Raw genomic sequence first — 17,236 nt, 5'->3', positions numbered from 1 at the left:
TATACCTATTTGCAGATGACATAACCTTATATGCAGAATACGCTAATGAGTCCACCATAAAACCAAAAACCTATTAGAAATGAATTCAGCAAAGTGCTAGGATGTAGGTCTGTAACACACAAAGATCAGCCGCATTTCTATACACTAACAATAAATAATCCGAAAGGGACATTAAGAACACAATTCCACTTACACAGCATCAAAAGGAAAAAATCCTTGGGGCGCCTGGGTGGCTCAGTTGGTTAAGCGTCCGACTTTGGCTCAGGTCATGATCTCACGGTTCAAGGGTTTGAGCCCCGGATCAGGTTCTGTGCTGATGGCTCAGAGCCTGGAGCCTGTTTCAGATTCTGTCTCTCTCTGTCTCTCTGTCTCTCTCTCTCTCAGAAATATATAAAACTTTTTTTAAAAAAGGAAAAAATCCTTTACCAAAGTGGTCAAAGGCTGGTACAATTAAAACTACAAAAGGGGTGCCCGGGTGGCTTAGTCGGTTAAGCGTCCGACTTTTGCTCAGGTCACGATCTTGCAGTTTGTGGGTTCGAGCCCCGCATCAGGCTCTGTGCTGACTGCCAGCTCAGGGCCTGGAGCCTGTTTCGGAGCCTGTGACTCTCTCTCTCTCTGACCCTCCCCTGCTCATGCTGTCTCTCTCTCTCTTTCTCTCTGCTAGAAAAAAAACAAAACAAAACATTAAAAAACTACAAAATACTGGTCAAAGAAATTAAAAAGACAAATAAATGGGAAAACATCCTATATTCATGGACTGAAAGACTTAATATTAGTATGTCCATACTGCCCAAAGCAGCCTACACAACCAATGCAATCCCTATTGAAGTCCCAATGACATTTTTTTCAGAAATAAAAAAAATCATTTAAGATATTACATAAGGAACCTCAAGGGACCACTAAGAGCCAAGTCAATCTTGAAACAGTACAAACCTGGAAGACCTACACTTCCTGATTGCAAAACCCACTGCAAAGCTACAGAAATCAATACAGTGTGATACTGGCATAAAGATATATAAACCAATGGACTAGAGAGGCCAGAAATAATTTCTGACATATGCTGTCAAGATTTTCAACATGAAGGCCAAAACCATTCAATGGAGAAAGTATATGTGTCTTCAACAAGTAGTTCTGGGAAAACTGGACATCACCATGGAAAGAATGAAGTTGGATCCTTACCTAACACTATATATAAAAATTAACTCAAAATGGATCAAAGAACTACATTTAAGAGGCAAAACTATAAAACTCTTAGCAGATAACATAGGGTAAAATCTTCATGACACTGGATTTGGCAGTGGTTTCTTAGATCTGAATCAGAAACAGGCAACACACAAGAAAAAATAAATTGGACTTCATGAAAATTAAAACTTTAGCACATCAAAAGATACTATCAACAGAGTAAAAAGGCAACCAATTGAATGGAACAAAGTATTTGCAAATCATATATGTGATAAAGAGTTAACATCCAGAATACACAGAGAACTCCTAAAACTGAATAAAAAAAACTTTGCTTAAAAAATGGGCAAAGAGGGGCAGCTGGGTGGCTCAGTGCGTAAAGCGTCCAGCTCTTGGGTTTCAACTCAGTCATAATCTCACAGTTCATAAATTCAAGCCCCGCATCAGGCTCTGTGCTGACAGTGCAGAGCCTGCTTGGAATTCTCATTCTCTCCCTCCTTCTCTGCTCTTCCCCCTTCCTTTCTCTCTCAAAATAAACAAACAAACTTTATTTTAAAAATAAACAAACAGGGGTGCTTGGGTGGCTCAGTCAGTTGAGTGAACAATTTCATCTCAGGTCATGATCTTGCATTCGTAAGTTCGAGCCCTACATTGGGCTCCGTGCTGTCAGTGCAGAGCCTGCTTTGGATCCTCTGTCTCCCTCTATCTGCCCTCTCCTGCTTGTGCTCACTCTCTCACTTAAAATTAAACATTAAAAAAAAAAAAAAAACAAACAAAAAAGAATACATAAAAAATTAAAAATGGGAAAAGAACTTGATATACAAATGACCAATAAGCACTTGAAAAGATGTTCAACATCCTACCCATTAGATGAATGCAAATCAAAACTACAAAAAGATACCACCTCATATCCATTAGGCTACTATCAAAACAAACAAACAAACAAAAACCAAGCACTGGCAAGGGTGTGGTAAAACTGGAATCTTGTGCACTACTGGTGAGAATGTAAAATGGTATAACCACTGTGAAAAACCGTATGGTAGTTCTTAAAAAAAAAAAAAATTAAACAAAGAATACTCATATAATCCAGGAATTCTACTTCTAGGTATATACTCAAAAGAACTGAAAGCAGGATGTTGAAAAGATATTTGTACATCTGTGTTCATGGCAGCATCACTCACAGTAGCCAAAATGTTTAAAAAACCTAAGTGTTCATCAAAAAATAGATAAGCACAATGTGGCATCTCTGTACAATGGAATATTATGCAGCTTTTTTAAAGTTTATTTTGAGGTGGGGGGACAAGGGAGGGGCAGAGAGAAAGGGACAGAGAAAGAATCCCAAACAGGCTTCACACTGTCAGCGTGGAGCCCCATGAGGGGCTTGAACCCACAAATCATGACACCATGGCCTGAACCAAAATCAACAGACTCTTAATGGACTGAGCCACCCAGGTGACCCAAGGAATATTATTCAGCTTTAAATAGTAAGGAAATTTTGATACATGCTACAACCATGAGGACATTAGTCAGCCACAAAAAAATAAATGCTGTAATGATTCCACTTATACTGCTTGGAGTAATCAAAATCATAGCCACCAAAAGGAAAATGGTAGCTTCCAGGCAGGGCCTTGAGGGACAAGGGCCCTGTGTCTAATATATACAGAGTTTTAGTTGCACAAGACAAAAAGAGTTCTGGGGCACCTGGCTGGCTCAGTTGGAAGAGCATGCAGCTCTTGATCTCAGGGTCAGGAGTTTGAGCCCCAACGCTGAGTGTAGAAATAAATAAGTAAATACTGGAGCACCTAAGTGGCTCAGTTGGTTAAGCATCCTGACTTCAGTTCATGTCATGATCTCGCGGCTTGTAAGTTCAAGGCCCGTGTCGGGCCCTGTGCTGACAGCTCAGAGCCTGGAGCCTGTTTTAGATTGTGTGTCTCCCTCTCCCTCTGCCCCCTCCCCTGCTTCCACTCTGTCTCTGTCAAAAATAAACAAGTATAAAAAAACAATTTAAAAAATTTTTAAAAAGAGTTCTGTAGATGGATGGGCTACGATGGCACATTATGAATGTATGTTGTATCAATCAAATGTACACTTAAAAAATAAATAAGATGGTTGTGGTGTAAGTTCTAACAGTTTTTTTTAATGGGCTTTTTGTTTTGTTTTGTTTGTAAATGCAAGTGCTTGACTTAAGCTTTGATTGTGAAGGGATCCAATTCAAAATGGCATCCACTCCAAAGATGGCTCTCTCTAATAAACACAGTGCCAGCAGTACGCCTAGATAAAGAGGCAGGCCACTTCCTCCAACTGAGGCTTCTTTGTTTGAGAGATCTTGGTTGATTTTGATAACTGACCATTTGTGGTTTTTTGTCCTTCCACACTTTAAATTCCCGGTTATATTCTAAACGCACAAATAGTGAGCCTGTGGACCCACGACCCACATCTGAGAATATAAGGGAAAGTAGAATAGGATGATCTGGAATTCAACTTGTCCCACAGACACACTGAGGCAGCAACTAGAGCTATGTGACTAACTCTGAAAATGACCTGAAGACTTCCGCAGCTAGTCATAGAGAGAACATCACATAGGAAAGGGTGGAAAGGGCAGAGACACAGTTGGGAACCAATGCTCCCTCCACTGCCCCCCTTCCCCGTACGACTAACCACAAACAGGAGAGGCATAGAGAAGCAAGAGGAACAGACCCCAACTAGGCAACCCCCCTGAACTGGGAACCCACGTTGGGAAGATGAATCATGTGATATCTAGCTTTGGAAACACCAGGGCTAACTCCAGGAACATTAAAAATCAGCCGGCTTAACTCCAGGAGAGCCAGAATGCTACAGGAAACTGAGTCCCCACCATTAAACAGTCTAAAAAACTCAGAGACACAGTACAAGAGTAGCAGCTTGAAAAGCACCTGGGGGTATTTCTGAAGGAGATTTATTGACTAATCTGAGAATATGTGCTGCAGGTTGTTCTGCAAACAAAAGCGATAGCAGGTACCATTTTTCCTGGTCTCCTGCAACCAAAATAATCAAGAGATTTCTGGGAACCAGTTCTATCACTCCCCCCTACCTTGCCATCAATGAACGCCATGCCCCCTCATTCTCCTGCAGACCATCCCACCCAACTTGCCCACCTTGGGAGCCATCCCTCCAAAACAGCTCCCACCCCACCACACCCAGAAGGCAACTCTGGCAGCATGTGCCACTCCAAAACGACTCCTGCCCTTGGGAGGGGAGGAGCTAACCCACACACCAGTGTGTCCACAGTTCCCGCAGCTGAGCCTCTTAGCTGGCTGTGTGGAGACCAAGTCCTGCCCTTTGCTGGGCCTGCAAGCATGGCAGACACTAACTGCAGGCCGCAGGCTAGGCTGAACACCAACAACACCCACCAGTGAGCACACAGGCAGTAGCTGGGCCCCTCAACATCTCAAGGAACAAACCATGCCCAGTACACTCACATCATGCAAGCGAGTCACTGCAGCCAGTCAGGTGAGAAGCCAGCCCCCACCCACCAGCATGCCCACAACAAATGCAGCTCAGCCACCACAGAAGGATACACACAGCCTATAGAGGGGACACACTGGAGTGCCTGGTTCTGGTGACCAGGGGGGACTGCACTATACAGCACCACAGGATCTCCTCACAAGGCTGCTACTTTCAACATCAGGAGACGTAGCGGACCTACCTAATACTTAGGAATAAACATAGAGACAAAATGAGGAGACAGAGAAATAAGTGCCAAATGAAAAGAACAAGACAAAAATCACAGTAAAAAAAACACAAATGAGAGAGAGGTATGCAATATGCCTGATAAAGACTTCAAGGTAATAGTCATTAAGATAATTACTGGACTTCAGAGAGTGACATCAACAAACAGACTAAATAAAATATAACAGATGTAATCAATAGCAGATTAAAAAAAAGAAGAACAGATCAGCAATCTGAAAGACAGGATAATGTTAAGGAACCAAACTGTATAGCAAAAAGAAAAAAGTTTAATAAAAAATGAGAGTAGAGAAAGGGAACTCTGCAACACAATCAAACACCGTAACATTCACATAATAGGGTCCTCTGGAGAAGAAAGAGAAGGGGACAGAAAAATCAATTGAAGAAATGATAGCTGAAAACTTTCCCAGTCTGAGGAAGGAAAACAGACATCTAGTCCAGGAAGCACAGAAAGCCCCTAACAAAGTCAAAAGACTGTCCACACCAAAACACATAATAAATAGTTCAATTACAAATAAGTAATGATAAAGAGAATTTTAAAAGCACCTAAAAGGGACACCCAGTGGCTCAGTTAGTTAAACATCTGACTCCTGATTTCGACTCAGGTCATGATCTCACAGTTCGTGAGATCAAACCCCACAATGGGCTCTACGCTGACAACATGGAGCCTGCTTGGGATTCTCTCTCTCCTTCTCTCTCTATCCCTCTCCTGCTTGTGTTTTCTCTCTCTCTCTCTCTCAAAATAAGTAAACTTAAAAAAATAAATAAAAGCATCAGAAGATAACAGTTACATACAAGGAAAACCCCAAGGCTATCAGCTAATTTTTCAGCAGAAACATTGCAGGTGCTAATACTCACTCCCTAATTTGCTTACACCAGTCCCACTCCCCCATACCACACCTCAGTGGATCCACCCCTCCCCATCATGCTTGCCTCAGTCCCAGCACTGAGGGTCCCCTCCCGGAGAACACCAGTGAAAACCTCACCAGCACCACATCTCCCAATCTGTGGGTTTTTCAGGACTTCAACTACAGTGGTGCAGCAGCAGCAGTGCCAGAACTCACTTCACAAGCAGACCACCACATACCTTGTTAAAACATGCCTTACCCAGCTGGGGACCAAACACTGCCCACAACAGGTAAAGAGAGCCTCTGCAGACAAGACTGAAGGAAAAAGCAACCAGGAGTCAATAGCAGAGCACACACAACACATAGGAGATACTCCTAGGGACGCACCAGGTCCTAGGGAACAGGGGACACCACATACAGGCCACTACAAGACCTGTTCTTCAAAAGGCCATTACCATCCAGAGCAAGAGACATGGCTAACTTTCCAAACACAAAGAAACAGACACAGAGTTAAACAAAGTGAGGAGACAGAAAATATGTCCCAAATGAAAGAACAGAACCAAACCACAGCAAAAGGCCTAAGTGAAACAGATGTAAGATGCCTGATGGAGAATTTAAAGTAATGAAGATACTCACTGGACTTCAGAAGAGTGGAGGATATCAGTGAGACCCTTAATTAAGAGATTAAAAAAAAAAACCATATTCAGAGATGAAGAACTCAATAAATGGAATTAGAAATATACTAGATGGAATACAGAAAGCAGAGGAACAAATTAAGGACCTGGAAGTAATGGAATAATGAAAAGTAACCAAGATGAGGAAATGAGAGGAAAACACAATATGCAAATTGAGAAAACAGTCAGGGAACTCACTGGAATCAAGCACAATAATATTCACATTATAGGGATCCCAAAGGAAGGAGAGGCAGAAAGTTTATTGAAAACATAATAGGTGAAAACATCACTAATCTGTGGAAGGACACAGATATCCAGATGCAGGAGACACAGATATTTCCCCCAAAATTCAACCTAAGAAGGGCCACATCAAGACATACAATAATTAAAAGTAGTGATAAAGAAAAAATTTTAAAAGAAGCAAGAGAAAAGAAGATGCTTACATATAAGGGAAACCATATAAGGCTATCAGTAAGTTTTTCAGCAGAAACTGTGCAGGCCAGAAGACAGTGGCATGATATATTCAAAGTGTTAGAGGCAAAAATAAGCAGCCGAGAATACTCTACCCAGCAAGGCTATCATCACAAAAGAGGGAGAAATAAAGACTTGCTCAAATAAAAACAAAGAAGTTCATGACCACTAAACCTGGCCTACACCAAATAAACGTAATTCTCTGAGTGGAAAGACCATGTTTAGTTATATGAAGAGTAAAAATAAGCATTTCTGTAAAAATCATTCAAGGGATTAATAAAAGGATTTAAAATATAATATTATATACCTAAAACATGGGGAGGAATAAAGAATGGGTTCAAACTTCATATAACATCAACCTAACATAGCTAAATGCAGAAGAGATTATATACATACCTAATGGTAACTATAAATCAGAATCCATTAATAAACATGCAAAGAATAAAGAGAAAGGAAGCCAAGAACATCACTTAAGAAAGTCAACAAACCATGAAAGAGAAAAAGATCAGAGAAAACTACAAAAACCACCACAAAACAAATAACAAACTGGCAATAAAGACATATCTATCAACAAACATTTTGAATGCAAATGGACTAAAGCAATCAAAACACATTAGGGTGATAGAGTAGATTTAAAAACACACACACACAACAGGGGCATCTTGGTGCCTCAGTCGGTTAAGTGTCTGACTCTTGATTTCAGCTCTGGTCATGATCTCACAGTTCATGAGTTCAAGCTCTGCATCAGGCTCTGAGCTGACAGCAGGAAGTCTACTTGGGATTCTTTATTCTCTCTCTCTCTCTCTCTCTGCCCCTCCCCTGCTCTCTCTTATCTCAAAATAAACTTTTTTTTTTTAAAGGCATTCATCGAAATCAAGTGGGAATTATTCCTGGGATGCAAGGGTAGTTCAATATTCACAAATCAGTGTGATATATCACATCAACAAGAGAAAGGATAAAAACCACATGATCATTTCAAATGCGGAAAAAGCATCTGACAAAGTACAACATCCATTCATCATAACAACTCTGAACGAAACAGGTTTAGAAGGAACATATACCTCAACATAATAAAGGCCATCTATGAAAAATCCATAACTAACATTATACTCAATGGGGAAAAACTGAGAGCTTGTCCTCTAAAGTCAGGAAGAAGATATGGACATCCACTCTCACCACTTTTATTCAACACAGTACTAAAAGTCCTACCCACAGCAATCAGACAACAGAAAGAAAGAAAAAGCATCCAAATTGGTAAAGAAGAAGTACAACTTTCACTATTTGCAGCTGACATGATACTATCTATGGAAAACGCTAACAATTTCACCAAAAAACTACTAGAACTGATAGATGAATTCACTAGACAGAAATCTGTTGCATTTCTATATGTTAATAATGAAGCAGCAGAAACAGAAATTAAGAAAACAACCCCATTTACAATGGCACCAAATAACATACCTAGAAATAAACAAACAAGCAAACAAACCTGACCCTGAAAACTATAAAAGTCTGATGACAGAAACTGAAGACAACACAAAGAAATGGAAAGATATTCCTTGCTCATGGATTAGGAGAATATTGTTAAAATGTCTACACTACCCATGGCAATCTACAGGTTTAATGCAATCCCTATCAAAACACCAACAGCATTTTCCACAAAACTAGAACAATCTTAAAATTTGTATGGAACTGCAAAAGACACCAAATAGCCAAAACAATCTTGAAAAAGAAAAACAAAACTGAACGTATCACAATTGCAGATTTCAAGTTATATTACAAAGCTGTAGGAAACAATACAGTATAGTACTGGCACAAAACACACAGATCAATGGAACAGAGTAGAAAATCCAGCAAGAAACCTGCATTACATACTCAATTCATCTTTGACAAAGGAGGCAAGACTATGCAATCGGAAAAAGAGAGTCTCTTCAATAAACGGTATTGAGAAAACTGGACAGCTACATGCAAAAGAATGAAACCTGGACCACTTTCTTACACCACCCACAAAAATACACTCAGAATGGATTAAGGACCTAAATGTGAGACCTGAAACCATACAAATGCTAAAGGAGCACAGGCATTAATTTCTCTGACATTAGCTGCAGTAATATCTTTCCAGATAGGTCTCCTGAGGCAAGGAACACAAAAGCAAAAATAAACTATTTGGACTACATCAAAATAAAAAGCTTCTGTATGGCAAAGAACACAAGCAACCAAACTAAAAGGCAACCTACTGAAAAGGAGAAGATATTTACAAATGATGTATCTGGTAAAGGGTTAGTATCCAAAATATACAAAGCACTTATAAAACACCCAGGAAACAAATAATTCAAGTAAAAACTGGGCAGAAGACATGAACAGACGTTTCTCCTAAGACGACATACAGACAGCCAACAGACACACAAAAACATGCTCGGTTTCATGCATTATCGGGGAAATACACATCAAAACCACAATGAGATGTCACCTCACACCTCAGAATACCTAAAATAAAAAACTCAAACAAGTGTTGGTGAGGATATGGAGAAAAAGGAACCCTAGTGCACTTAGGTGGCAATGTAAACTGGCACAGCCCCTATGAAAGACAGTACAGCAATTCCTCAGAAAATTAAAAATAGCACTACCCCATGACTCAGTAATCACACTACTGAGTATCCAAAGAATATGAAAACACTAATTTTAAGGGATATATGCACCCCTATGTCTAAAGCAGCATTATTTACAACAGCCAAACTATGGAAGCAACCCACGTGAGATGAATGGTTAAAGAAGAGGCAATATATATTTCTAATGGAATATTGTTTGGCCATAAGAAAAGAGTAAAATCTTGCCATTTGCAACAACATGGATGAACCTAGTAGGTATGATGCTAACTGAAATAAGTCAGGGAAATACAAATACCATGATTTCACTCATATACAGAATTTAAGAAACAAAATAAACAAGCAAAGAAAAAAAAAAAGAGAAACCATCAAAACAGACTCTTACCTATAGAGAACAAATAGATGGGTCCCAGAGGGAAGGTGTATGTGTGGGGGGGAGGGGAGTGGCTGAAATAGGTGAAGGGGATTAAAAGTGCACTTAACTTGAGTGCGGAGTAGTGTGTGGAACTGCTGAATCACTACATTGTAAACCTGGAATTAATGTAACACTGCATGTTAGCTACACTGAAAATAAAATTTTTACCATGCACAAGGTGAAACCACAATACACCTATTTAAACGGCTAAGACTATACTGTTTATGAGAATATGAAGGAACTGGCACTCTGATACACTGCTGATGGGCATGTAAAATAAGACAATCACTTTGGATTACACTTTGGCAGTTTCTTAAAAGGTTATATATACACCTAAGACCCAGCCATTCCATTCCTAGGTATTTACCCAGGAGAAATGAAAGCATATAACCACACAAAGCCTTATATATAAAAGTCCTTAAGAGATTTATTTGTAATATCCAGGAACTGGAAACAACTCAAATGTCCATCAATAGCTGAATGGATACACAAACTGGTATATTCATACAAAGGAATATCTCTCAAGAATAAAAAGGAATAAACTAAAAGCTTTCCTGAAATGAAAAAAATATATACATATGAAATTACACATGGAAAGAATATATCACATACTTGAGAACACTGATCCAGAAGACACATCCTAATAAAATTACTGAATTTTGGGGGTGCCTGGGTGGCTCAGTGAGTTAATGATTTCGGCTCAGGTCATGATCTCATGGTTCATGAGACTGAGCCCTGTGTTGAGACTGAGCTCTGTCAGCACAAAGCCTACTTAGGATTCTCTCTGTCTCTCTCTCTCTCTCTCTCTCTGCCCTCCTACGCATGTGCATGCACATGCACACTCTCTAATAAATAATAACTTTTAAAAAATTCATTAAACTACACAATTGGCATGTGTTTCTGTTTGATTTCATAATAAAAATTCATTTTATAATAAAAGAACTTTCCCAAGTAACAATAAAAACAAAAGCAACAAAACAGGAACCCAAAGAAAGCTGGTATAGCTCTGTAGCCAGGCTACCTGGGTTCAAATCGTGGATTCTGCCATCCAGCCAGGGAAGCACTAATGCCTCTGTACCTCAATCTCATTTTCAGACAATGAGGATAATAAAAGTACTTAGCTCATAGTGTTGTTATCGAGATTAGGAGAGTTAATATAGAAAGAAAATAGGGCAGTGCCTGGCTCATAGCAAAACAGAGGTCGGGATTAGAGTTAGTGACCAACTATGTAAGTAGGTATAGTTACTTAACCTCTATGGGCTTCAGTTTCCTTGTGTGTGTGTGTGTGTGTGTGTGTGTGTGTGTGTGTTTAATTTTGAGACAGAGAGAGACAGAGTGGGGGAGGGGCAGACAGAGAGGGAGACACAGAAGCTGAAACGGGCTCCAGGCGCTGAGCTGTCAGCACAGAACTGGATGCGGGACTCGAACCCATGAACTGTGAGTTCATGACCAGAGCTGAAGTCAGACGCTTAACTGACTGAGCCACCCAGGTACCCCGTGCTTCAGTTTCCTTACCTCAGTTTCAAATATCTACCTGACCAGATTATCAGGAGATCAAAGAAATATAGGCAATGTATCTATTACAGTATTCAATAAACAACAGGTCTTCTCCATGGCCTCCCAACATTCAGAGTTATCTGTCACAGCAGACATACCTCAGTCATAGCACGTCCCTCTTGCACTTTTCACCTGGTCATTCAAGTTGATCTCAATGAAATGATCACCCAGTGAGCCTCACGTCCGAAACTGGATCTTCATCTAGATTTCAAAAAGATAAAAAGACCCTTTTCTTAAAATGTCTGACCTCCTAGTAAGAATGGTCCTGTGTTATTCCCAGAGTATCAATGGTACAAGTAACTACTTAAGTGGGAACGACTAACAACAGCTGATGGACTCCAATGCTGCCACCTTAGCTGGGAGTCCAAATCTATCATCACCCATCATTAATTCAGACTTCTGTCCACAAGGGTAGAACATTCTCATTTGCAAGGGTACTAAAACGAAGCACTTTCAGATGGACAAACACTACTAACCGCAAAAGGCAAAGGCAGGAAGAAAAACGATCCCCTCAGTTCCACCTGTGACTGACCAAGCCCACCTTTCAGAGATCCACGTTAATGTGCTGACAGTGTGCACCAGCCTTTTCCTCCACTAGAAGACAGGACACAGATCTGGAACTCTGAGTGTCTAATCTCCCAATGTGAGTCTCAGCTTCCAAAGGCCAAAGCAGAAGCTATAGCTTTATTCAGTGTCATAACACATCTAAAGTAAGACTGTGGGATTAGGGAAGGTAGAATAGGAGTTGGTTTGTATGGGTAGGGGAGGCAAGATGGTGGAGAAGTAGGGATCTCCGTACATTTCACTCGCCCCCATATCTCACATGAAGAAGGCCTGAAGCCATAGGAACCCTTAGAGAATCCAGGAGTTTGGGAGGAAAAGGAGACAGAGTCCGCTGAGAAAACCTTGTAAACGTGAGTGAGAACTGGGGAAGATAAAATTGGGTGGGAACTGGAGACATGGGGGGGGGGGGATTCCCCTCTTCAGGGAGCTGCAGTGAGTCTAAGGGTAAAAAAATAAAGAGTGGCCAAAACTGCTCAAGACACTGTCCCTATCATTGAAGAGAAAAACCTCCACTTGGGACACAGAGGGATCCGGTTTCCTGCTGTCCAGCTGACCCTAGGCGGGACGCACTGGTCCCAGGCGACCCCGGGTGAAAGTGCTCCTCGCTCACCAGTCCAACCTGGAGGAGACAGGAGCAGTGCCTTCTGGCACGAAGGCGAGAGGCTTGAAACTGCTCTGAGGGGCTCACCTGAGAGTTTACACTTTGGGCAATTTCAATGGGGTGCGTAGACTGAGAACTGGAAACGAGTCCTGGCTTGGGATATAGAGAACGGCCCACCTTGGCTATGCCCGTGGCACAGGGAAATTACACACCCAAAAGAGTGAGGTGCAACGCTTGGTTCAAAAAGGGCCTGGGGCGACGGCAAAGGAAACAACCCACAAAACTAATAGGCAACCAACGGAATGGGAAAAGATAGTTGCAAATGACATATCAGATAAAGGGTTGATATCCAGAATCTATAAGGAACTCACCAAACTCCACACCCAAAAAACAAACAACCCAGTGAAGAAATGGGCAGAAGATATGAACAGACACTTCTCCAAAGAGGACATCCAGATGGCCAACAGACACATGAAACGATGCTCAGCGTCCCTCCTCATCAGGGAAATACAAATCAAAACCACACTGAGATACCACCTCACGCCAGTCAGAGTGGCTAAAATGAGCAAATCAGAGAACACGAGATGCTGGCGAGGATGTGGAGAAACGGGCACCCTCCTACACTGTTGGTGGGAATGTAAACGGGTGCAGCCCCTCTGGAAAACAGTGTAGAGATTCCTCAAAAAAATAACAGAACTCCCCTATGACCCACTGCTAGGAATTTACCCAAGGGATACAGGAGTGCTGATGCATAGGGGCACATGGACCCCAATGTTCATAGCAGCACTCTCAACAATAGCCAAAACATGGACAGAGCCTAAGTGTCCATCAACGGACGAATGGACCAAGAAGATGTGGTTTATCTATACAATGGAATACTACATGGCAATGAGAAAGAATGAAATCTGGCCATGTGCAGCAACCAAGGTCCTCAAGATGGACCTTGAGGGTGTTATGCTGAGCAAAGTAAGTCAGGCAGAGAAGGACAGGTACCATATGTTTGCACATATAGGTGGATTAGGAGGAACCTAAGGAGGATCGTGGGGGAGGAGAAGGGGGGAAAGAGCAGGGAGAGGGAGGGAGGAAAACCATGAGAGACTCTTGAATGCTGAGAACAAACTGAGGACTGATGGCTGTTGGGGGGATGGGAAGGGGGTGATGGGCATGGAGGAGGGCACTTGTGGGGATGAGCACTGGGTGTTATATGGAAACCAACTTGACAATAAACTATTTAAGAAAAAAAAAAAGGGAGTTGGTTTGTAGGTGTCACTAAAAGCCAAAGGCAGAGAAGTAAATCATGGTTGCACTTTCTGGCACGTCCCAGGGTTCCAAGAGCCCTTAGGTAACTTACCCTTCATGTGTCTGAAGCCCTAATAAAAAGCACTGTCCATTAAAATGTAATTGTTTTTCACCACTTTTTTGGGGGAAAGCTGGAACTAACAAACCCTGGCCTATAACGATTCTTTCTCAACTGAGTCACGTCAAAATCTGTAATTAGCTTTCTCAAACAAGAAAGCTAACTGATCTTACTGCAATCAATGGAACATGTAATATTTTCAAAGTCTCTGGTCTGTTAAATACAAAAACTGTACTCCAAAAACATGCCAACAGGCTGCTTAATTTTCTTAAGAAGGGGTGAATCTACCACAAATAAGGAAATGAGAGTCGGGATTGGATGTCCTCTCCATCAAATCGTTCTGCCCCAGGAGAGGGTACACAAAGGGCCAGAACACACCTCTCCCGCCTCTGGAGCAGAAGCTCCGAACAAAACCCTAGCCAGCCACCTCTTCCTTAACGTGTGGCGGAAGACCGGGTCCACCCGTCAATACCGCAAAGCAAAAACAAACAAACGTATGCAGAAGACTGGAACCAATATGGGTAATGCCGGCACAGCGCTTGATAGTATTACGGTCAGAAAGTAAGTGGTAGTAGAAACCCTTGCTGTGTATGGTCCCTAGAAGACGAATCCCAGCCTTCTGACATTTCCACCTAATTTTCTTTAACAGAAACAAATTAGATTCCGCAGGAAGGCAGCAGACCTCCTAATCTGGAATGAGCCTAATAAATCGTTGGAAGGGCTACTCACCTACTCCTTCGTGTACCCCCCTCTTGCTCCGAGTTTTCTCTAGTCAAGCAACCTTCTCAGACACCTGACACTGAAAAGCGAAGCGGGTCAGCCCTGGCCCACTCGTGTAGATGGAGGAATTACCTACGACTTCTCCGCAATTCAGTCTGCGCCAGGCATCGTCCTAAGCCTTACACTTACTGCCTCATTCAACCTTCTCACCCACCACGTAAGGCAAGAATTACCAGCTGTAGGCTATGAATGAAGACGCTGAGGCGCGGAGCCGTTAAATGAGCAACCAAAGATGGCCAGGGCCGGGGAGCCAGGAGTCGAACCAGGTTTATCAGGTACCCCAATCCTTATACTGGTTTACTCTTAACTGGTGTGCTCTCTGGGGGACCGGACAAGGGTCGGTCTGGCCACTCGCCGGCACCTGCCGAGGCCGACCTCGGGGGGCGGGGGAGGTGCTTCGGGGAGGTGCTCGGGTCGTCGCGTCGGCGAACCCCTGCGCCACTCACCTTTCTCAGCCGCGGCCTCCCACCAGCAGCGCGCCTGGCCCGGCCCGGCTCAGCCCTCTCCGGCCCCGCCTCCGCGACCGTTACGGCGCCTTAGGAGGCCGGCCAATCGAACTGGAGCGCGTCGAGGGGCGGGCCTCGGCTCCGCCTCCGAACGCCACTAAGCTTCTCCGGCACCAGAGGGAAGCTAGGCGGACCCAGGGCCCGGTTGCCTTCGCTCTGGAGGCGGGGCTTATATTCACGTAGACCAGAGTGCACCGCGCTTGCGGTCTGCGCCTGCGCACTTTCATTGCTGTGTCAACGTTCTCTGGCGTCGCAGGTGCTGTTCGCAGCCACCTGGAAACTCATTTGTCCGGAAGACCGCAGATATATACATACTTAAGGCCGTTGGTGAAAGTGAGGCCAGGGCAACGTGGCCACGGAACGCTGCCCTCTACACATAGTCAAGCCGTGACTGCGACCTCTTGCTGCAGGACTAGTCTGCCTGTTCTCCAGGTTCCATACCTGGCTGAGCACAGCAGCACCTGGCATTTGGAGGACCCCAGTACGTGTTTGTTGATGACATTTACCCTTCTATTCAGCATTTTCAAATCCCCGCGAACTGTCAGGCCCTACCTTATGCTCCAGAAATTCAGAGGTGGATGAATGAATGGAGATACTCAAAGTTAATTAGGGAGATGGATATACACTCTGAAATTCAGATACAATGTGATAGGCATAATGAGAGAAGTTTGTTCAGGACGCAGAAGGGAAAGAGAAGGATTACCTATATACGGTACTGAAGTCTTCCAAGCTGGCTACATTTTTTAATAACCCAGGGAGCTTTGAAAACGTGGTGCTCAAGCCCCAGACCACTTAAATCAGAATCTCCAGGGTGGGATTCAGGTGTCATAGTTTGTCACTAGTCTCTCCCCAGGTGATTCCACTGTGCAGCCAATCTCAAGAATGCAAACCTAGAGGAATGGTTCTGAATGGTAGGAGTTCCCCAGCAATACAAAGAGGAAAGAGACAATTTCCTGTGAAAATTAAATAATTTCAAAGCACATTATTATATTGCCCCGGTTACAAGTGCAAAGTAAATCTTATTTTTTGTTAAACCTGGGCCTTTTTGGGACAGCTCATATCTGCTCTCGCTTAAAACCTAACTCCCAAAGCTTTTACAAATATAATGGAACTTACTAAGAGTTTCTTGACAAAACTGACTAGTATGTTGCATCACTGGAGAGGGGGAGGAGGAATACCTTGGGAGGTGTGTTAAAGAGCTGGGACTTTATCCAGATGGTGATGGGAAACCATAGACAAGTTTTCAAAGAGGTAATAAAAGGGAAATGTTTTTGTTTGGTTATCTTTAGGCCTAATTTTCATGCATCTTGATAATATAGATAAAAACTGGAGGGGCAGGTGGGTGGTTCAGTCGGTTGAGTGTCAGACTCTTAATTTTGGCTCAGGTCATGATCCCCAGATCATTGGATGGAGCCCTGTGTCAAACTCCGTGTGGATCCTGCTTAAGATTCTCTCTCTCCCCCCTCTGCCCCTTTCCCCCATCCAAATAAACTCTCTTTCAAATTAAAAAAAAATTTAAAAAACCTGTAGAAACAGCTCCACGATGATCAAATATGCTTTCCCCCCCCCCAAAATGAAATCACCTCAATATTTTCTTCTCAGAATAATACATTCAGAATCTACAAATGTGGTCCCTGCCTGCCATTTTCAAAAACTTATAGTGGGTTAAGTGATCCAAAAATTCCTAGTAGAAAATACAACTTCCACACACCTGAAGGAAGGCCTGGAGTCTCCTCTGTGCCCACTATAGTCGTTGCACCTTACAGCCACATGGTGTCGCTGTTTGACGACCTGTAGTTTCCCGGTCTGTGGTGGTGCAGGTTCCACATGGGCCAACAAGGATCTCCAACAAAAGGCATTAATCATGATGTGTCTCACCAGGGAGGTCTCAGGACCACAGCTTTTAGGGTAAAATACCTTCAGGCCCATATTCAACCTTCTTCCAGGCCGCTGGG

The 17,236-nt window shown here is 42.8% G+C and overlaps 1 protein-coding gene across 6 annotated transcripts in view; it reads right to left on the bottom strand.

Annotated features, from left to right (window-relative positions):
• Window positions 1-15,306, bottom strand: part of CEP70 (centrosomal protein 70) — a 75,559-nt gene extending 60,253 nt beyond the window's left edge. For 3 of the 6 annotated variants that reach the window (XM_039218199.1, XM_039218204.1, XM_039218201.1), the window contains exons 1-2: window positions 15,222-15,306; window positions 11,572-11,674 (exon numbers count right to left, since the gene is read on the bottom strand). The gene's annotated coding sequence lies outside the window, so the exon portion shown is untranslated. Of the gene's footprint in view, window positions 1-11,571; window positions 11,675-14,724; window positions 14,789-15,221 lie in introns of those variants that run through there. The other 3 variants (XM_039218202.1, XM_039218203.1, XM_039218200.1) reach the window with 2 other exon arrangements.
• Between the last annotated feature and the right edge of the window lie 1,930 nt (window positions 15,307-17,236).

The sequence above is a fragment of the Hyaena hyaena genome, unplaced genomic scaffold, assembly GCF_003009895.1.
Source record: "Hyaena hyaena isolate Hyena2069 unplaced genomic scaffold, ASM300989v1 scaffold_745, whole genome shotgun sequence".
Lineage (NCBI taxonomy): Eukaryota > Metazoa > Chordata > Mammalia > Carnivora > Hyaenidae > Hyaena > Hyaena hyaena.
The sequence above is the reverse complement of the archived record's forward strand: the minus strand, read 5'-3'. Positions and strand labels throughout refer to the sequence as shown.